This window comes from Odocoileus virginianus, chromosome 16, assembly GCF_023699985.2.
Source record: "Odocoileus virginianus isolate 20LAN1187 ecotype Illinois chromosome 16, Ovbor_1.2, whole genome shotgun sequence".
Taxonomy (NCBI): Eukaryota; Metazoa; Chordata; class Mammalia; order Artiodactyla; family Cervidae; genus Odocoileus; species Odocoileus virginianus.
Window position 1 is genome coordinate 33,595,892 of NC_069689.1, and position 22,806 is coordinate 33,618,697.

Genomic DNA, 22,806 nt, shown 5'->3' on the forward strand with positions numbered 1-22,806 from the left:
ATTTGCTAAATTATGGAAATACTTTTATTTCAGTGGTCAACAGACTATCATGAGTCAATATCAGATGAGATGTGGTTAGAACATGTACTTCCTTTTCCCCAGTCAGCTGTATTGTGACTCTGCCATTTGCTATAGGTTTTCATCACAAATGCATTCTCTTTTCAGTAATAAGGTGATCATTCTGATGTCTCAATGTTGTATAAAAATTTTTGTAGAACTTTCTACAATATTAAAGTTTTTCTTTGGTTATTTATGTTCTTAACATAGTACTGGAACTTCTAGAAATCACCTAAAAGGTCTGTCTCTGGGCAAATACGCTGGGCTTCCCTGGTGGCTCAGAGGGTAAAGCATCTGCCTGCAAGGCGGGAGACCTCGGTTCAAACCCTGGGTTGGGAAGACCCCTGGAGAAGGAAATGGCAACCCACTTCAGTATTCTTGCCTGGAGAATCCCATAGACGGAAGAGTCTGGTAGGCTATAGTCCATGGGGTCACAAAGAGTTGGACACGGTTGAGCGATTTCACTTTCACTGGGCAAATACAAGTCTAAACCATTTAAAACAGTTCATTCTAGTTTAAAAGGTTGGGGTTTCCATGCTTGTCCTTGAAAACCCATCCAGCACGTTTCATTATGTGAGTTTCAAAATCATCTTTTCTCTAACCATTTTGAAGTACCTACTTTCCAGCTGTTTCTTATATATTACACCTAAAGCACAACTGACAAAGGAAAAGGTAAGTAAGTTGGACTTCATCAAAATTATGAACTTTCATGTTTCAAAGGACACCATCAAGAAAATAATGGGAGGAAAAATTTCGCAAATCATATCTAAATTTATATTGTGTGTGTGTGTGTGTATATATATATATATATATATATATATATATATATATGGAGAGAGAGAGAGAGAGACCATCCAGCATATATAAAGAACTCTTAAAATGTGATAATGAAAAGTCATCTCAATTTTTAAATGGGCAAAGAATTTAGACAGGTATTTCTCCAAAGAAGATATACAAATGCCCAATAAACACATGAAAAGATGCTCAGTATCCTTAGTCATGAGGGCAGTGCAAAACCACAATAAGATACCTCATTTCCACTAGGATGAGTGTGATCAAAAAGACAATAACAAGTGCTAGGGAGGATGTGTAGAAATTGGAACTTTCTTACATTGCTTGTGAGAATTAGTGCAGCTGCTTTGGAAAACTGGTAGTTTCTCAAAATGTTAAACATAATTAATGATACGACCCAGCGAGGCGATTCATGCAAAAACTTGTATATGGGGACTTCCTGGTGGTCCAGTGGCTAAGACTCCACCCTCCCAATGCATGGGCCCTGGGTATCAATCCCTTGTCAGGGAACTAGATCCCACATGCTGCAACTAAGAGTATGCATGCTACAACAAAGACCCAGTATGGCCAAATAAATACTAAAAAAAAAAAAAAAACCACCCTGTACACGAATATTCACAGCAGAATTAATGACAGTAACCAAAAAGTGGGAACAACCCAGGTGTCCATCAACTGATGAATATATAAACAAAAGTGGGATATCCATTCAAGAGAAAATTATTCAGCCATAAAAGGAATGGAGTACTGATACATGCTACAAAATGGATGAAACTTGAAGATAGTATGCTAAGTAAGAAAAGCTAGACATAAAAGGCCTCTTGTCATATGATTCCATTTTATGAAATGTCCATTGACATGAACTGTTATGAATAGGCAAATCCATAAAAACAGATAGTAGATAACTGACTGTCAGTGAACGGAGGCTAGAGGGGAAGGTGACTGCTAATGGGTATGGGGTTTCTTTTTGGAATGTGGAAAAGGTTCTCGAATTAGACAGTGGTGTTGGTTGTACAACCAAGCGAATATAGTAAAAACCACGGTACACTTTAAAAGGATGAATTCTGTGGTATGTGAATTTGTTATGGACTGAATTATGTCTCCCAAATAGATGTAGTCTTAACCCCTATTACCTCAGAATGTGACCTTATTGAAAAACAGGGTCATTGCAAATGTAAATAGTTATGATGAGGTCATACTGCAATAGGGTGGGACCTTAATCCAATCTGACTAGTGTCCTTGTAAGAAGAGGAGAATGCCACTGGAAGACATACAGACACAGAGGGAAGATGCACATGTGAAGATGGAGGCAGAGACTGGAGCTACACTGCCACCATGGAGAAATGCCTGGCCTTGCCAGAAGCTAGAGAAGCAACATCCTCCTCCCCAGAGGCTTTGGAGGGAAAATGACCAGTCAACACCTTGATTTTGGCTTTTAGCTTTCAGAATTATGAGAGAGTAAGTTTCTGTTTAAAACAAGAATTTGGTACTTTGAAATGGCAGCCCTAGAAAAATAACATATTTATATCTCGAAGTTTCAAAGAAGGAGTTAGTTACAAAGAAGTTAAGAGACCAGGCTATCTCAGCAGAAAGTAGTTGCTCAGTATACAAAGTGAACACAGTTTACTGTGATGGAAGGAAAAGACACTATAAACAAATCTTTACTATTCAAAAAATCAAAAGGCTAATGGCTATGTTTTTAGTTATTTTACTTAGTAATGCTATTTCGGTTCCCAAAATACAACACATTCTATTGTTGCTTTTCGTTTCTGCCTACTGACTATGGTATGGTGTATGTATGGTGTATGCAACTATGTGATCTTAGGAAAGCCACCTTACCATCTGGGTTTTCACTCTCATTTACAAAATGTTCTTCCTTCATATTTCAATGAGAAACAAATGACAGCGTGCATCTGAAAACACTTGAAACTCCAACTGTAAAGCATTTATTCTTTCAATGCCATGATTGTAGCTGTTATCTAAATTAAGCCTTATTCAAAAGGCTTAATTAAAATTTCCTTAAGGCTATGCTTACCAAACATGCTTGATCCTACAAATCATTGGAGGAAAACTTATAAAATCCAGATATTTGGAGCTCACCCTAGAACCACTAAATCAGAATCTTCAGAGAAAGGGCCCAAGACTCTTATTTTTAACTAGGCCCCATGTGACTCAAAAGATCTCACAAACATAAGAAAGAAATTCTTCCCTGTCAATATCTGCTTACACATAGTGTGCCTGGAAACATAAGAAAAGCACATTGAAAAAAATGAGTGCCCCTACCCCCACATGTCAGAAAGTAATAACATGCTAAAAACAAATGATCAAAACACAATGGGGACATGTAATAATATAAAATAAATGTCCATGAATCTATGATAATATAAATTATTGAATAAATAAATGGTGGAAAATAGACAAATCTCTCATGCAAAAGAATTCCAAATAATTTATGTGAAGCCTAACTCCCTACTCCTTAAGTGTGGGCTGCAGGTTGTAATTTCCTTTAAAAAAGAAGGGAAGGAAAAAAGAATAAATTTTACACTGGAGAAGGCTTAAAATATTACCTCAGTCAGGTGATCAAAATTAACTTCAACAATGAAAAGTCATGTTGATAGTAAGTACCCTCGACACTGGGCTTCCCTGGTAGCTCAGCTGGTAAAGAATCCGCCTGCAATGCAGGAGACCCTGATTCGATTCCTGGCTCGGGAAGATCCCCTGGAAAGATCCCCTGGAGAAGGGACAGGCTCCCCACTGCAGTATCCTTGTGCTTCCCTGGGCTTCCCTGGTAGCTCAGCTGGTAAAGAATCTGCCTACAATGCAGGAGACCCTGGTTCGACTCCTGGGTCAGGAAGATGCCCTGGAGAAGGGACAGGCTCCCCCACTCCAGTATCCCTGGGCTTCCCTGGTGGCTCAGACGGTTAAGATTCCACCTGAAATGCCGCAGACCTGGGATCAATCCTTGGGTTGGGAAGATCCCCTGGAGGAGGGCATGGCAACCCACTTCATGTTCTTGTCTGGAGAATCCCAGGGACAGAGGAGTCTGGCGGGCTGCAGTCCACGGGACTGCAAAGAGTCAGGCAGGACTGAGCAACTAAGCACACACACTCCTGACACTATGTAACAAGAATGGCACTTTACCTTTGTGGTCTTCTTTCTAAAAACCCATAACCCCAGTCTAATTAAGAGAAAAACATCAGACAAAACCATATGGAAGAGTATTCTATGAAACACCTGGCCAGTACTTTCCAAAGCCATCAAAGTTATCCAAAACAAGGAACGTCTGAAAAACTATCAGAACCAGAAAGAGCCTAAGGATGATGACAAAATGTAACAAATTCTGGATGGGATCCTAGAACAGAAATGGGACATTAGTTAAAAACTAAGGAAATCTGGACTTCCCTGGTCATCCAGTGGTTGGAAGTCCACTTGCCAATGCAGGGGACACAGGATCGACCCCTGGCCCTAGAAGATTCCACATGCTGTGGGGCAACTGAGCCCGAGATCTAGAGCCCGCAAGCCGCAACTATTGACCACCATGTGCTGCACTTACTGAAGGTTCCAAGCTTAAAGCCCATGCTTTGCAATAAAAGCCCGTGCACTATTCTTAGAGAAAGTCTGTACACAGCAATGAAGACCCTGCACACAGCAAAAAAGACCCAGCACAGCCAAAAATTAATTAAAATTTTTTTTAAAAACTAAGGAAATCTGGATGCAGTATGAACTTTAGTTAATAATAAAGTATCAGTTTGGTTCACTAGTTGAAATGTACCATACTAATATATAATGACATATTAATGGCAGGCAAAACTGGGTGTGTGATATATGGCAACTCTTTACTATATTCCCAACTTTTCTATAAATTTAAAATTGTTCTAAATTCTAAAGTTTATTTAAAATGAAAAAGAAAATCTGATTCAGAATGTCCAAGGTATGGCCCAATAATCTGCATTTTTACCCAACACTTGTTTTTCATCTTCCTTCTTGCTTTTTCGTGCTTCTCATTTTCTGAGAAGCACTACCCTAACTAAGGTCCGCTCCCAGTGTGGCTTTCAGCCTAAAGCAGAATGACTGTGAGGCTGCTTGACCTCTGCCTACAAGAAATTTATGATTAACACTATACAGGTATTTATAAAGTAGGTCAGCTCTGCCTCTGTTTACCTGTGCTTTTAGGGATTAGTCAGAACAGGTAACTCTGTCTCTGGCCACCAACAGGAAAATGGTGTGGTGAAATAGAAAATTAGGTAACTGGCTTCCATTTTGAGAGTAACACCCATCTTAATAAGTCTCAAAACACCTTAGTCACTTCCATTTTGTTTATGCTGCTCCCTTTTCATGTATTACTTCCTTGGGCTCCATTCCAGATAAAAGAAATCAAGTGCCAAGCACTACCCTACAGAATGAATACCTGAAGAGCCACAATAAACAATGTTCCTGGACCCCTGTTTCTAGCAGTCATTCCTCTAGTCTGAGTCATCAGCTAGGCACATTCCTAACGCGTTTTCTGTTCCCTCCTACAGATAACACTAGCGCCTTTTGCAGCTGAAAAGACTAGAGCACAGAATGGTATACACGGCAGTGTTTAGACGAGAGATCGCTAAGATCTAGGTAAAACAGGCTTAAGGATCCCTCGTAATTCATACTAATTATTAACATCTGAATATTAAGTATCCAGGGGAGAAACTGGTAAGAAAAATAGGGTAGATCTCAGACCTAAAAGGACAAATACTGCTGGAGTTGGTTCCTTTTGAAGTCCTTGGAAAACATATAACATGAACAACAGGTGATACTATTTTCATCACATGGTTATTGCCACACTCTGAGGACAGGGAAATAATGCACCCTTCTCATCGGTGTTTACACCCATATTGTATTTCTATGTGTCCCCTGCTACAGTGTTGCTCAGCCAACCTGTACACACAGGTCTTTCCGTCTTTGCACAATCCTTCTATTTTCTTAACCACTTCTGTCACTGTTCACTACACTTCCCTCCCCTTCACTCAGTCTATTCTGTTCAGACTCAAGAAGTAGAGACTACTGATTAATGATGACCTTGAGTGAGATCACAGCTAATTAGGAATGATCATATCTGTGAAAAGCATTTCCCTTGAACTCAAAAACCAATCACAAAAGACACTTAAGCACCTATAGTATGCAAGGCCCTGTGGAAATATAAGGAAGGACCAGGGCAGAAAGAGTACTGAACTCAAGCACCAATAGATATGGATTCTAATTCCAGATCTGCCTATGACTAATTTTGTTAGTGTGGGCAAGTCAGCCTCCTGGCTTCAGTTCCTTCTCTGCTAAGTAACTCAGCACAGTGTGACCAACTATCCCAGTTGGTTTAGGATTGCCAGGGCCAGCACTGAAAGCTGTGTCCCAGGAAACTTGTCAGTACTAAGTGAGCCAGTACAGTTAGCTCCCCTCTTGCACAGGCTATTTGAGATCCTTTCCGGTTCTGATACTTCTAAGCATCAGATGCTTCTCAAGGCATATTGTTTATGACCTTTTATGAGTGCAGGCTGAGTCACACAGAGACAGGGTAGTGGCGACATTGAGAAGAACCTGCATGGCTTCCTGCCTCTGGGTTGTGACTCACCAGGGATGTTGCAGTGCGCCATTCCTAACGTCTCAGGGGAAGAGATCAGCTGAGAATGGTACACTAAGGCAAGAGACGTTCTTGGGTTTCCCAGTGGGAAAGAAATTCAAAAACAATGAACTAGTGAGAAGAACTTGCAGTAAATGTTGAGGCTGCCAGCATTCTTGTAAGTGAGCCAATGGCCTTTTAAGCTACATCTACAACTGACGAGCTTCTTGGCCACCACCCCAAAGAAGGCTCCTTTCCCAGTTTAGACTATATTCAAGACTGGCTTGGCAGTAAGGCTTTTAGCATCCTTAGATATACAGACTTACTCTAGCAGGAGAGAATATGAAATCAACTTCCTAACAAAGGTTTAAAATTTTTTTTAATGCAAAAACAAAAAACAGAGTGAATGACTGCCACTGCTGAGGCTGATAACAGACTCTGTTGTCCTATTTTCATGAGTTTCAAGAAAAGGATCCTCAGGACTTCCCTGGTGGTCCAGAGGGCAAGATTCCATGCTTTCAATGCAGGGGGCACAAGTTCTACAATCCTTGGTCAGGAAATGAAGACCCCACATTCCACATGCTGTGTGGCACTCAGGATGGGGTGGGGAATGCCAGGCTAACTTGACTAGGAAGACAGATGAACTCAAGGCCTTAAGTAGATATACTACATTGCAAACAACTATGGAGGTTGCCAGCTGGCCCTGAGCTCACTTAGAAAAATGATGTAGCTTGCTACAGATTTATATTTAATTTAGAAGCAAACTTCAGAATCACCTTGCATATTTTTATGTGCTTGATTTCATTTTGGCTTTATGCTTAAGACCAACTCCTATTTCAACCTCACCTTGTGGAATAAATCTGGCCTAATTTCCTTCTCAGTCATTCTTCTTAAATACCTGGATCCAAAACACAAGCCCCAAATAATTATTGAGTGGAGATAGAATGAATGTACATGGAGAAAGTCAAAAGAGCTAGATTAACACAGGCTATTTAAGGAGCTAAGAAAAAATCAAGGACTTCGTCTAACTCAAGAAATTAAGAGAGCAGTTATGTAAAGTCTCTTACCCACCCTTGGCCAATCAAAAATACGGTAAAGTTACAGACTTCTCTAGAGGCCCAGTGGTTAAAAAAAACCGCTACCCATGGAGGTGACACAGATCTCTGGTCTGGGAAGATCCCACATGCCGCGGAACAACTAAGCCCATGTGCCACAACTACTGAGCCATCCCTTTGGAGCCTGCGCTCCTCAACAAGAGAAGCCACCGCAGTGAGAAGTCTGCAGTTAGAGAAAGCTCGTGAGCAGCAACAAAGACCCGATACAGCAAAATCAAGTTCAACTGGTTTAATAAGTGTGTGCCAAATAGTATTATAGTATTTCCCCTAAGCAAATTTGCTCCTCTCCCCTGTTAGCTCTATTGTAGTATAATCAAAAGCAATTAACAAAGAAAACTTTTAGCCATAATTTCAAGAGTTAACTGTCTGGAGACTGACTATGATGCAAATGAAAATTTGTGTTTACACATAACAGACAGCAGTAAAGGGATCTAATGACACGGATATCCATAGAAGACATTTTTGGTGACACAAGGTCAACATGGGAGAGAATGGCTAAACAAGACGACTCCGGGCATGTGACTTTATTTTATTTTAGCCAGGCCATGTGGCCTGCGGATCTTAGTTCCCCAACCAGAGACAGAACCTGTGCCCTAGGCAGTGAAAGCACAGAGTTCTAACCACTGGACCACCAGGGAATTCCCTAGGCTTGAGACTTTAAATTCTTTCACTTGAGGAGTATTTATTATATGTTACCTAATAGACTATGAAGAAATGGGAAAATGTGTGCTGGTTTGCTTTGTCCACCCTGGCAGGTGACCAAAGTTCCTTTAATTAGCAAGACTGGGCCACCTGTCCTGTCCACTTCCTCCTGAGTTTGTTAATCTCTCACCTATGGAGCTGAGAGAGATCAAGAGGAGGGGTTGTATCTTCTGTAAATCCTACCTGGGAAGGAATTTCTGACAGAAGATCAGATGACAACAAATAGATTGAATCACAGCCTGATTCAGCCTAAGCATGTATCAGAATTATCAAACTCATCTAACCAGATGTCAGTGTTGGACTGACATCCCAGCAGGCATCCCCTGGGTGCCCACTGTGTGCTGGGGACACTCAGCTTAGAGGGTGCATAAATTCTTCCTGATGGTTTTTTCCTATAAGATGAGGAGTTGTAAGTGTGGAGAGTTCAGGAGAAAATTCTGTTTATATCAGTGACTTTTTGGTATTTTTAATAGTAAAGTTATATATATTAAACTGATCTCTAAAACTTGATCATCTAGGGTTCTGTTTGCCACCTCATCTTGGTCCTCTGAAAGCAGGAATGTTTTTTCCTTAAGTCACTCATTTGAGGTTAAGAATGAAAGTCATTTGCTATTTTATTCCCCTCCAAATCTCATACAGATCTAAGGCACCATTCTGTAAAGAATAAAAAGCTAGATTCTTGGCTACATGCAGCTCTCCTAAACAGAACACAGTATAATGGTGGTCTGGGCATGATATAGCCTAATATGGACAAGAAGGGGGGCTTCCCAGGTGATGCTAGTGGTAAAGAATCCACCTGCCAATTCAGGAGACATAAGAGATGCAAATTCAATCCCTGGGTTGGGAAGATCCCCTGGAGGAGGGCATGGCAACCCACTCCAGCATTCTTTCCTGGAGAATCCCATGGACAGAGGAGCCTGGTGGGCTACAGCTCATAGTGACAAACAGAGTCGGACCCGATTGAAGTAACTTAGCGACACCCACGCACATGGATGTGAAGTACTGACTGGGGGTGGGGTGGAGGTCTATCCTGACTAGAGAAACGGCATTAGACCACATGTTCTGGGCCCAAATATTTGAGACTACAGGATGGGATATTCCTTTTGCAACCAAGAAACTTAGAACTCCAGGTTCTAGTCCCAAAAAACATAAAATGCAATGAGGTGGATCTATATTTTGCCTTTCAAATGGAGTCACATTCTTCATCAAGTTTCCAAAGTTTTCAGGAAAATTAAGCATTTTGTGCTCTTTTTTTTTTTAAACAGGTCAGTGATTTAGCCTGTTGGTCTGAAAGCCTTGCTATAAAGTTCTGTTTTATCTGGCAGACTAAAAAATCCCACCACCTTCGGAAGTTGCAACAATTTGTGAGAATCTGCACTTTCTGCCCTTTTCATTTTTAGGGATAAAGTCAAAGTGTTAGTCGCTCAGTCATGTCCAACTCTTCACAGCCCCATGGACTATAGCCCACCATGCTCCTCTGTCCATGGGATTCTCCAGGCAAGAATACTGGAGTGGGTTGTCATGCCCTTCTCCAGGGGATCTTCCCAACCCAGGGATCGAACCTTGGTCTCCAGCATTGCAGGCAGATTCTTTATCATCTGAGCCACCAGGGAAGCCCTTTTTAGGGATAAGTATATATGAAATAAAGCTTTAAAATACATCATTGTTATCATTACTATTATTTTGGTCACACTGAGTTTTGCAGGATCTCAGCTCCCCAACCAGGGACTGAACCTGGGCCACAGCAGTGAAAGCCCAGAACCCTAACCACTAGGCCACCAGACTGCCACCGTTATTATTCTTCTTTAGTGCTATAAAGGAGAAAGGACTTCTCCCTCCCAAGCAACTCAGCCTTTCTGAGAAATTAAATGTCCATGTACGTGTCCCTCAGAATAGCCACATACGCAGAACACAAAGGGAATGGATTGTCCCTCAGTAGTTTCTTCTGGTCCTAAGATGCAGACAGTCTGAATTATTATAAAGCAGTATATTTAATAGCTTATCCTGACTTTCCAGTCCTAGGTACAGATGATGTTGATGCCCAAGAAAAACTGGATTACCAAGAAAGATGATGGCCAAGAAGGATATCAACAGGTCAAAGAACTCTAGGTGGCAAACAAGAAGCCCAACCTTCATGTTGTAATGGAGCAAAATTTGCCACCTGAAAATATCCTTCTGGCAGGCACATTATTTTGAGCCAAAAACAATCAAGGCCCAAAACACTCAGAAAGAAACTTTGACCTTCCCCCTAACTGACTAAAAGAATGTAGGCAGAGGATCTCTTCTAACAGGGGCTGTTATCATAGATAAAGATAGTATAAATTAGGTGTGGTTAGACAGGGAGAAGCCTAACAAAGTCTGTTAAGTCCTCTCTATGTCGCACTGTCTCCTCATGGCCCAGCAAACATTTATCTACCAAACATTTGCTCTTCCATATCCATGTGCTTTGCCTTCTTACCCTTTGAAAGTCCCAAACCACTACTCCAAACATCCTCTTTTATCTTTAGCTAAAGATATTTAAGGTAAAGGTTTCAGCCATTTTAGCAAGTTACTCAGGGCTTCCCAGGTGGCGCAGTGGTAATGAATTTGCCTGCCAAAGCAGAAGACGCAAGAGATGCAGGTTTGATCCTTGGGTCACGAAAATCCCCTGGACCAGGCAGCCTGGTGGGCTATACAGTCCATGGGGTTGCAAAGAGTGGGACACAACTGAACAGACACACACACAGCAAGTTACTCAGTTTACCTGGATCCCCTCCAGGTATACATGTGATTAAACTTTTGTTTGGCTTTCTTCCGTTAATCCATCTCATGTCAATTTTTAGACCAGCCAGAAAAAACTAGAAGGGTAGAGGGAAATTTCTACTCTCTGATAATGTCATGAGAGGCATGCAGTCTCCCAAGTTGCAAGACTACTTAAGGAAGGGACAGTTGGCCCAGAGACACTTCAATGTGTACCTTACCAACAGTGTAGCCAATATCGCCATGATTACCATGATTAACCTTTGAGATCACATGTGCCTCCCGGCACCACAGCTATCCTGAGACTGGCAGGCTAGCCAAAATATCCTGAGAACAACCAACCAGCAAGACTCACCAGAGAGAAGCCCACAGAGACACCTCTAGATGGACTACTGGATCAGCAACCAAATTCCAGTTTAGAGGCAGATGTGGTCATCAACTTGATCAGCCAACTCAGGCTGGAGGGAGTGTTTTGTGTTGTATAAATCTGTGTTTTTCTGTTTTTGTGGAAGACAAAAAAAAATTTTTTTTTTAAGTAGTTAGGTTTATTTTGGAGAAGGAAATGACAACTACTGCAGTATTCTTGCCTGGAGAATCCCATGGGCAGAGGAGACTGGTGGGCCACAGTCCATCAGGTCGCAAAGAGTCAAACACGACTGAAGTGACTTAGTAGCTGCAGCACCAGGTTCATTTATCTATTTGTTCAAACTTCTATGATTACAAACCTAGAAAAGCTTTTGAATTATGTTGCCTATTTTCATTTATTTATACCATAAAATTACTATAGTCCCTTCTTGAATTAACATTCTATGTCTTTCATCATAGCAGCTTCACACTGAATTCTTGGTAGATTATATCTTGGTATATTTTATTTGAAAATCACATGAAGAGAAAAGTTTTGACTTCATTGTAAGGCCAACAGTCATGTCTTAATGACCAATATGGTCATATATCTGCTGCTCAATAAATGTTTTTTGATGATTATAATGAGCAATGCCTTTTTTCCGTTCTTTGAACCCAGGCATTTTTGCCACTAATTGGTCACAAGCCTAATATTGGGACTCCTTACCTTTGGGTACAATCCTACCCTTAGGAATTTTTTCTAAGTAAGTATTAAAAACAATTGGTAAAAACATACAAAATAATCTATTTGAATAATTGTTTATAATAATTCAGATCTTCTTAGAGCCTGTGCTGTGCAACAAGGGAAACCACCACAATCAGATGCCCATGCACTGCAACTAGAGAATGGCTTCCACTTGCTGCAACTAAACAAAGTCCGCATGCAGCAACAAAGACCCAGTGCAGCCCAAAATAAATAAATAGATAAAAAATTTTAAAAGTTCATAGACAGTTTAAGATAAAGGTTCTTTAAAAACTGTATAAAATCCACGTGCTTCTGGGCTCACTGAATGCTGTTTCTCAGTGCCAGAAATAAATACTGTGGGGTGTATTGAGATGAGAGTATACACACTTTGTTTTCTGCACCCAAGAATCCAGAACACTGAGTGGACTTGTGTTTCCTTCTCCCTTCCTTCTGAGAACACAGAACTCCATCAGAGCCTTATGAAATATAACCAATGAGGCTATGAGGTATTTCTGGTGAAAGACGGCAGAGGTATTTCTGGTGAAATATGGCAGAGGTATTTCCAGGAAAAAGGTTCCTTCCCCTTAATGTAGGAGAGAACTCTGCTTCCTATCGAAGTAGTCTGAAGAAACACTGGTTCATAGGAAGTATATCAAGAAACTGGAAAAATGCCTTTCCTTTCCTTTCCTTGCTATTCCAGTTCCTGACTGAAAAAAAACATACTGGCGACCTCACAAGCTGGAAGTCATTCTGATCAATCTCAGAAGTCTGGTGTGCTCTGCCAGGATCACTATTTTAAGCCTGTTCCTGGGGCTCTGTGCCACCTTTGCCTCCAACAGGGGAACTGAAACCCTCTGCCTTTTCTCCATAGCCAAGGGGCATCTGTACCTACCTCCTCCACTCCTCTTCCCCGTCTCGCATTGAACAGTCTGTGTTTCTTGGCCTGTTGTACCTTCAGTCAAGGGGAGTATAGAAATTCAAAACTCTGGGGAAGACTTGTCTCCCAGTGTGAGAAAGTAAGAGAGGTGAGACGGGTGTGCCCCACATCACTACAGCAGAGGGGAAGGTGTTTCTGGCTGCCCAAAGTCAATGTCTAGACATATTTTAAACACAGCAAAACACAGTTAAACAGTGATTCAGAGTCTCCAATTACCAGTACAGCTTTATATGTTGAAGACGTCAACTATAAGTACCCTGGAAGCTTGAATTAGAGGCCTAGTACTGCCTATAGTGTAACATCCCTGTCTCACCTGTGAAGGCACTCACCATTTGTAGCACTGTATGAGAAAATGCTTTCAAAGCCCCAGATCTTAAATAAACCAGAGAAAGAAATCAGCAAACCCCCAGTACCTTACTCTTACACTGACCTAGGACTCTACACCTTGTTTATTCTGGTAAATGTGCTGACTTCATGCATTTCCACTGTATATACGTTTCTACTGCAAAAGACTGAGAGAAAATTTTAAATCTGTTTAGAAAAGTTTTGATGATCCTCAGCAACAACAGACATGCAGAGAAATAGCCACACACATACGTCATTGGTAGAAGAGTAAACTGGTACAACATATTAGAGGCCAATTATGTAATATCTACTTTTTTACTCTTTTTTTTTTTTTTTTTTTGGCCACACCACACAGCTTGCAGGATCTTAGTTCCCTGTCCAGGAACTGAACCCACATCCTGAGCAGAGAAAGTGTGAAGTGCTAACCACTTGACCTCCAGGAAATTTCTAATACCTATTTTTTTAAAGTAATACTTATTTTTTTTTTCTATTTTTAAAAATACATATAAGTAACATAAATGTCCATTGGTAAGACTCTGATTAAAGCATAATATAAATAAATAAATATTGGAGTAATATGAAACTAATTTTTTTCATAGAGCAAATCAGTTGTACTGGTGTGTGAAAATGTCCAACAGACAATTGTTAAAAAAAAAAGCTGCAGAGCAGAATGTATATTACGCTCTTATTTATGATTCTATTAGTAGATCATATATATGTGTTTATATACAAGTTCTTTGTTGAAGCATGTATGTGTATTTTTGTGTGTGTGCTTTTATCAGCATGGAAAATTTCTAGAAGGATATATAAGAAACTATTAATGGTGATTAAGGACAAGTACCAGGAAATCACGTTATACCACTATTTACATGAACACAGTTTATCATTTAAAATACTGACGAATAAAAAAATATTAGTACATTTAGGATGCTACCTTAGGCACAACTCTGGAAACATAATTAGCCTTCCTTAATGCTAAAAATCAAGAATCTCAGAGTTGGTTCTGTGTTGAACAAAATTCTGCCTTTTGCAGGCAGCTTCTGGGCCCCATTAGTAATTCTGGCTACTGAACAGTCCAACAAGAAACATTAGTGCGTTAAGACCTTCCATGAACTTCTGTGTGTCAGTAAATCGGTGTAACCCTCATGTCTAGAAATAAGAATGTGCCCATGAAACTGTTATAAATCACCATACACACACTGCCTTACATGCTCTTCAGTTTAGATGTTTAGCTGTTTTCAACACCCTTCCCGTGGGGTAACCAAGTGAGATTCTTCTGGGCTTCTATTCCTTAGAGGAAGGACAGCAGGTAGGTCCCAAGGTGACTCTAGCATCTTCTAATTACTCCATCCACTTTCTAGCTAGCCACAAAGAGACTGAGAGATCAAAGGACTGGGGACTACTGGGGAGGTTTCTCTGTTTTGTTGAGTCATTGTAAATATATTTTCTCATTTCTAAGGCATCAGCTTCTTCGATCCCATCACGATGTTTTATCATTGGTTACTTTTACAGTGACATTTATTTGTGTTATTTAAGTGTGTTTACTTAACACACACGGGGAACTCTGTTGATTTAAGTGCTACCATCCAGGGAAGACATTTGTGCCCTGTCCTCCAATTGCCAATGAACGTAAGCTCAGATCCAGTAGCTGCCACGCTACCGGAGAGAGGAGCGACTGACAGCCCAGGGTGAGGAAGTCACACACTCAGAGCTCGCGCAGGGCGGCTGGCATGAGGAAGGAGAGCTGCAGAGCTAGCTCTGAGCTAGCAGAGCTGCAGAGGCAGCTAGCTCATGCCCTGCTCTGAATCCTGGAGGGTGGTGGGCAAAGCCCCACTAGAGGAAGAGACAGAATCACACAGCTGTCTGCAGAGCTCCCTGCGCCACGGTGATGAGCTCCAGGCTCAAAGAAGGCTCTGAGGAAGGAGAACAAGAGGACGGAGGAGTAGGTGAACATGGAGTACATCTCTCTCCACAGATCCATCAGGAATGCACCTTCAGACACAGAAGTGCATGCAGAACAGCAGCTGAGAGTCGCCAGGAGGACCTGACCAGCAGAAAAGAATATATAGAACCAGGCAAAACTCGGTAGGATGAAGGAACTAGGGGGAAAAACAGGAGTGTTAGTAGGACTGGACTTGCCCTTTGTGGGTAGGGGAACTGAAGCAGGGGTCCGATCCCCACACCGGGGCAGTTGTCTGACACAGCGGAGAAACATTTAAGGCTGAGAGTGAAACAGCTGATCTGCGGCAGCCTAAATAGAATGAGAATCAGACATGCTTGCCACAGCCATACATACCCCGGACAGAAACGCTGGTCCTCTGGAAGGCGCAGCAGTTGGAAGCTGGAGTTTAGGGACTGTGGAGCAATCCCACAGCGAGGGCTGCTGCTGACTGAACAGTAGAGAGCCTGGCCCATCCAACCCCTGACATGGTGAACTGCAGAGTAGGACCCCAGTCAGGGTGCCCCTCCATGTGCCTGACGCGCCAAACAACAGAGAAGGACCCCGGCAAGGGAACCCTCCAAGTGCCTGAACGAGTGGAGTTACAGAGAAAGACGGGTCAGAGAGGCCTTCTGATCGCCCGCTACAAGAGGCTCAAGAAAAGACTCTGACAGGGCCATGACTCCTACGGCGGAGGCAGTCGTGTCCCTGCACACTTGGCGCCGCCAGGGTCCCCACAAGCCAAGCAGCTGCGCCGCCTTCACGCTCAACTCTCCCTGGGGCAGAGCTGCCACAGGCAAAAAAAGTCTTGCGCCTATGCATGCAGGGTTGCTCTGGTCGTGCCCAACTCTTTGTAACCCTGTAGACTGTGCCTGCCAGGCTTCTCTGTCAAGGAAGAGGGTTCTCCAGGCAAGAATACTGGCATGTATTGGCCAATAATCACTGCCATACCCTTCTAGAGCACTCTATTTCCCGCTGCCCTAGCCGCCAACCCCCTCTGAGCACCTGGTGCTACCAGAACCCCTGTGACCCAAGCAGCGGCCCCACCTCCACACCTGGCCCTCACAGGGGCAAACCCAAGTCCTCCAGGGCAGCCTCAGGAGCAAACCCCAAGGAACGATCCACACGTAGAGGTGGAAATAAAACCACAACTGAAACCCAGGGGCAGTGTGGCTAAGGAAGAAGACCCAAAACCTTCCCACCAGCTGTATAAGCTGCAGATTAAATCTACACGATCAACTAGGCAGACTCTGTGTCTATGGAATATATAAAAGGTCACTGAGAGCTCCCACTAAAGAAATCGCACTAGTTCTGGTAGCTGTGGACATTGGAGGCAAGAACTCACAGGAGTAGGACCAGATTAGAATCTGAGCTCCCCCCACAACAGACCCAGAGGTCAGCACGGTGCTGGAGCGCATTCTAGAGAGGTGAGGTGGACTGTGACTCCCAGCGAGGGAAAGGACTCTGACAGCAGTGACTCAAGAAAAACATTTATTATTCTTATTTTTTGACCTGGTCTGTAGATGCTTTTGGATTTTTTTTTTTTCTTCATTTTATCCCCCTCTCTGTTGTAGCTGTCAATTTTCTTGGCACTATCAAATCCAATTAAGCTTTTGAGCTTTTTTTTGTTTCCTCAGTCACATTTTTTATTGTTGTTATAAACCTCTGCCTCTACATTGGGCTTTTGCAGTTCTGTGGAGTTTTCCTTTTTTTTTAACCTTTTAAAATTTTAATTTTTTAAACGTATTATTATTTTTCTACATTTATTCCTTTGTTTGCTTTTCCTACTGTCCTTTTCCCCTTGAAGTTAAACTTTAATGTGTATAAATCTTCTTTATCTATCTCTATTTAACTTTGCATATCCTTTCTTTCTTTCCTTTCCACTCAACATATTTGTCAGTTTTCTTTTCATTGGTTTATTCCTCAATTGGCACCTTGCTTTAGTTTTGTTTTCCAGTTTGTGCTATTCCAGTAGATAAAATTACTACTGGAATAAAATTAGTTTTATTCCAGTAGATAAAATTTTTGGTTTCCTGTGTTGGCCATGTCAATCTACTGTACTTTATTTCTGTTGGACTGTTTTGATTTTGCTTATGGGTGTACATGTATATGTATATATTCAGTCACACTTTTTATTGTTGTTGTAATCCTCTGCCTGTACATTGGGCTTTTGCAGTTCTGTGAGTTTTCCTTTTTTTTTCTCTCTGTTTCTTTTCTCTTTTTAATAATTTTAACTTTTAACTTTTTTAAACCTATTATATTTTTTCTATACCTAATTCCTTTGTTTGTCTTTCCTACTGTTCTTTTCCCCTTGCAGTTAATCTTTAATGTATATAAACCTTCTTCATCTACCTCTATTTAACTCTACATATCTATTCTTTCTTTTCTTCTCAACATATTTGCTAGTTTTGTTTTCATTGCCTTATTCCCCATTTGGCACTTTGCTTTAGTTTTGTTTTCCAGTTTGTGCTTTAGTTAGTTTTGTTCTTAACTGGTAAATATAATTTTTTATTTCCTTTGTTTGCAGGGTCAGTATACTGTACTTTATTTTTGTTGGACTGTTTCAACTTTGCTCATAGATGTATATGTATATGTGTATATTCCATCATTTTAATTATTATTTGCCTGATTTTATAATTGCTATTTATCTGGGGTTCCCTTTGGTTTCTCATTTTTGGATATTTGTTTTAATTTCACTTAATGCCATACAAACCACTTGTGGAATCTTCGTACCTGACCAGAGATCAAGCCCTGAGCATTTGCTGTGGAAGCACTGACTCTAAGTCCCTAGAATACCAGAGAACTCACCCTAGGGAGTATCAAAAAGTGAGAACGCACACAAACGAAACCACTTGAATACAGACCCAGCATCACCCAACCACCAGTAGAACCCTGTGCAGGAAGCTTCATCTAAACAACAAAGAAAACAAAAATACAAATCTAGTCATCAGCAGACAGGATTACCACCTCACTCAGCCTTGCCCATCAGAGGTAAAACAAACAAACAAAAACTCAACCCAAATCTCACCCTGAAGGAAGCCTACACAAACCACTGGACCAACCTTAGGAGGGCAGAAAACAAAAGGAAAAAAGAATTTAACTTTCTTTGAAGCCAGGGAAAAGGAGACTTCAAACACAATAAGTTCAGAAAAAAAATAAAGAAAAGGCAAAGAAATACTAACCAAATGAAGGAACAAACTAGAAACACCTAAATCCAAATAAATGAAGAGGAAATAGGCAAACTACTTGAAAAATAATTCAGAATAATGATTGTAAAGATGATCAAAAACCTTGAAAACAAAATGGAGAAAATGCAAGAATCAATTAACAAAGACCTAGAAGAATGACAGAATAAACATGCAGAGACAAACAACAGAATTACTGAAATTAAAAATACTCTGGAAAGAATCAATAGCAGAATATCTGAAGCAGAACGAATCAGTGAGCTGGAAGATAAAATGGTGTAAATAACTTCTGAAGGGCAGAATAAAGTGAAAAGAATGAAAAGAGCTGAAGACAGTCTCAGAGACCTCTGGGACCATATCAAACGCACCAACATTCGAATTATAGGGGTCCCAGAAGAAGAAGAGAAAGAGAAAGGGTATGAGAAAATTTTTGAAGAGATTATAGTTGAAAATTTCCCCAAAATGGAAAAGGAAATAGTCAATCAAGTCCAAGAGGCACAAAGGGCTCCATACAGGATAAACCCAAGGAGAAACATCCCAAGACATATACTAATCAAACTAACAAAGACTAAATACAAAGAAAGAATATTAAAAGCAGCAAGTAACATACAAGGGAAACTCCATATGCTTAACACCTGATCTTTCAGCAGTAACTCTGCAGGTCAGAAGGGGAAGGCAGGATATATTTAAAGTACTGAAAGGGAAAAATCTACAGCCAAGATTACTGTACCCGGCAATGATCTCATTCAAAATTGATGGAAAAATAAAAAGCTTCTCAGACAAGCAAAAGTTCAGAGAATTCAGTACCACCAAACCAGCTTTACAACAAATGTTAAAGGGACTTATACAGTCAAGAAATACAAGAGAAGAAAACAAAAACAACTACAAAATCAACTCCAAACAATTAATAAAATGGCAATAGGAACATATATATCAATAATTACTTTAAATGTAAATGGATTAAATGCTCCAACCAAAAGACACAGGCTGGCTGAATGGATACAAAAACAAGACCCATATATATGCTATCTACAAGAAACCTACTTCAGATCTAAAGACACATATAGACTGAAAGTGAAACGATGGAAAAACGTATTCCAGGCAAATGGGAAGCAAAAGAAAGCTGGAGTAGCAATTCTCATACCAGACAAAATAGACCTTAAAATAAAGACGATTATAAGACATAAAAAAGGACACTACGTAATGATCAAGGGATCAATCCAAGAGGAAGACATAACAATTGTAAATATCTATGCACCCAACATAGGAGCACCTCACTACATAAGACAAACACTAACAGACATAAAAGGAGAAATTGACAGTAACACAATAACAGCAGGAGACTTTAACATCCCACTCACACCAATGGACAGATCATCAAAACAGAAAATTAATAAGGAAACACAAATCTTAAATGATACATTAGATGAGATGAATCTCATTGATATCTTCAGGACATTCTATCCAAATGCAGAAGAATACACCTTCTTCTCAAGTGCACATGGGACATTCTCCAGGACAGACCTCATCTTGGGTCACAAACCAAACCTCAGTAAATTTAAGAAAACTGAAATTGTATCAAGCATCTTCTCCGACCACAATGCTATGAGACTAGATATCAATTACAAGAAAAAAAACTGTAAGAAACACAAACACCTGGAGATTAATATGTTTCTTAATAACGAACAGGTTACTGAAGAAATCAAAAGGGAAATAAAAAAGTTTCTAGAAACAAATGACAATGAAAACATGACAACTCAAAACCTATGGGATGCAGCAAAAGCAGTTCTAAGAGGGAAGTTTACAGCAATACAATCTTACCTCAAGCAACAAGATAAACACTGAATAGACAACCTAACTTTACACCTAAAACAACTGGAAAAAGAAGAACAAAATAATGCTAAAATTAGTAGAAGGAATAAATAGATTCTTAGAAAAGTTCAAGCTTCCAAGACTGAACAGGAAAGAAATAGAAATTATGAACCATCCAATTACAAGCACTGAAATGAAGCTGTGATCAAAAATCTCAAAAAAGCCCAGGACCAGATGGCTTCACAGGAGAATTCTATCAAATATTTAGACAAGAGCTAATTCCTATCCTTCTAAAAACTCTTTCAAAAAAGTGCAGAGGAAGGAACAGTTCCAAACTCATTCTGCGAGGCCACCATCACTCTGATACTGAAACCAGACAAAGACAATACAAAAAAGGAAAACTACAGGCCCATATCACTGATGAACACAGATGCAAAGTCATCAAAAAAAATTTTAGCAAACAGAATTCAGCAACGCATCAAAGAACTCATACACCATGATCAAGTTGGGTTTATTCCAGGGATGCAAGGATTCTTCAATATATGCTAATCAATCAATGTGATACACCATATTAACAAAGATAAAAACTATATGATAATCTTAATAGATGCAGAAAAAGCCTTGGACAAAATTCAGCTTCCATTTATGATTAAAACTCTTCAAAAACTGGACACAGAAAGAACCTACCTGATGATAAGCCTACAGCAAACATTATTCTCAATAGTGGAAAACTGAAAGCATTCCCCCTAAGATCAGGAACAAGACAAGGGTGTCCACTTTTGTCACTATTATTCAACACAGTTCTGGAAGCCCTAGCCACAGCAATTAGAGAAGAAAAAGAAATAAAAAAGAATCCAGATTGGAAAAGAAGTAAAGCTCTCACTGTTTCCAGATGACACAATACTGTACATAGAAAACCCTAAAGATAGTATCACAAAATTACTAGAGCTAATTTAGCAAAGTTTCAGGATACAATATCAATACACAGAAATCACTTGCATTTCTATATACTAACAATGAAAATTCAGAAAGAGAAATTAAGGAATCAATCCCATTCACCATTGCAATAAAAAGAATTAAATATCTAGGAATAAACTTACCTAAGGAGACAAAAGAACTGTATGCAGGAAATTATAAGACACTAATGAAAGAAATCAAAGACAACATAAACAGATGGAGAGATATTCCATGTTCCTGGGCAGGAAGAATCAATATTGTGAAAACGACTATAGCACCAAACACAATCTGCAGATTCAATGTGATCCCTATCAAATTATCAATGGCATTTTTCACAGAACTAGAACAAAAAATTTCACAATTCATATGGAAACACAAAAGATCCCAAATAGCCAAAGCAGTCTTGAGAAACAAGAATGGAGCTGGAGGAATCCCCTTCCTGACTTCAGATTACACTATAAAGTTATAGTCATCAAGACAGTATGGTACTGGCACAAAAACAGAAATACAGACCAATGGAACAAGATTGAAAGCCCAGAAATAAACCCAAACACCTATGGGTACCTTATTTTTGACAAAGGAGGCAAGAATATACAGAGGGGCAAAGGCAGCCTCTTCAATAAATGGTGCTGGGAAAACTGGACAGCTACATGTAAAAGAATGAAATTAGACCACTTCCTAACACCATACATAAACTCAAAATGGATTAAAGACCTAAATGTAAGACCAGAAATTATAAAACTCTCAGAGGAAAACATAAGCAGAACACTCAATGATATAAATCAAAGCAAGATCCTCTATGACCCACCTATTCTAGAGTAATGGAAATAAAAACAAAAGTAAACAAGTGGGACCTGACTAAACTCAAAAGCTTTTGCACAGCAAAGGAAACTGTAAGCAAGGTGAAAAGGTGACCCTCAGAATGGGAAAAAATAACAGCAAATGAAACAATTGACAAAGGATTAATTTCCAAAATATACACGCAGCTCAAACAACAGATTGCCAGAAAAGCAAACAACCCAATCAAAAAGTGGGAAAAAGACCTAAACAGACATTTCTCCAAAGAAGACATACAGATGGCTAAAAAACACATGAAAAGATGCTCAATATCGCTCATTATTAAAGAAATGCAAATCAGTGCTTGCTTCGGCAGGCAGCAAATATACCACTCCTAGACATATACCCTAAGGAAACCAAAACTGAAAAAGACACTTTTATCCCAATGTTCATTGTGGCACTATTTACCATAGCTAGAACATGGAAGCAACCTAGATGTCTATTGACAGATGAATTGATAAAGAAGTTGTGGTACATATACACAATGGAATAGTACTCAGCCATAAAAAGGAATGCATTTGAGTCAGTTCTTATGAGGGGGATGAACCTAGAACCTATTATACAGAGTGAAGTAAGCCAGAAAGAGAAAGATAAATATTGTATTCTAATGCATATATACAGAATCTAGAAAAATGGTACTGAAGAATTTATTTCAGTCAGTCAGTTCAGTCACTCAGTCATGTCTGACTCTTTGTGACCCCATCGACTGCAGCACACC

General features: G+C 40.1%; 1 long non-coding RNA gene across 6 annotated transcripts in view; it reads right to left on the bottom strand.

The window, feature by feature from the left end:
- The window catches only part of LOC110126886 (uncharacterized), an 83,667-nt gene that overhangs the window by 29,714 nt on the left and 31,147 nt on the right, over positions 1-22,806 (bottom strand). Inside the window, exon 3 of one of the 6 annotated variants that reach the window (XR_011491831.1) lies at positions 11,345-11,486. The exons of the other annotated variants lie outside the window; for them this stretch is intronic. This is a non-coding gene — a long non-coding RNA (uncharacterized lncRNA). The remainder of the gene's footprint in view (positions 1-11,344; positions 11,487-22,806) is intronic. 6 annotated transcript variants of the gene reach the window in all.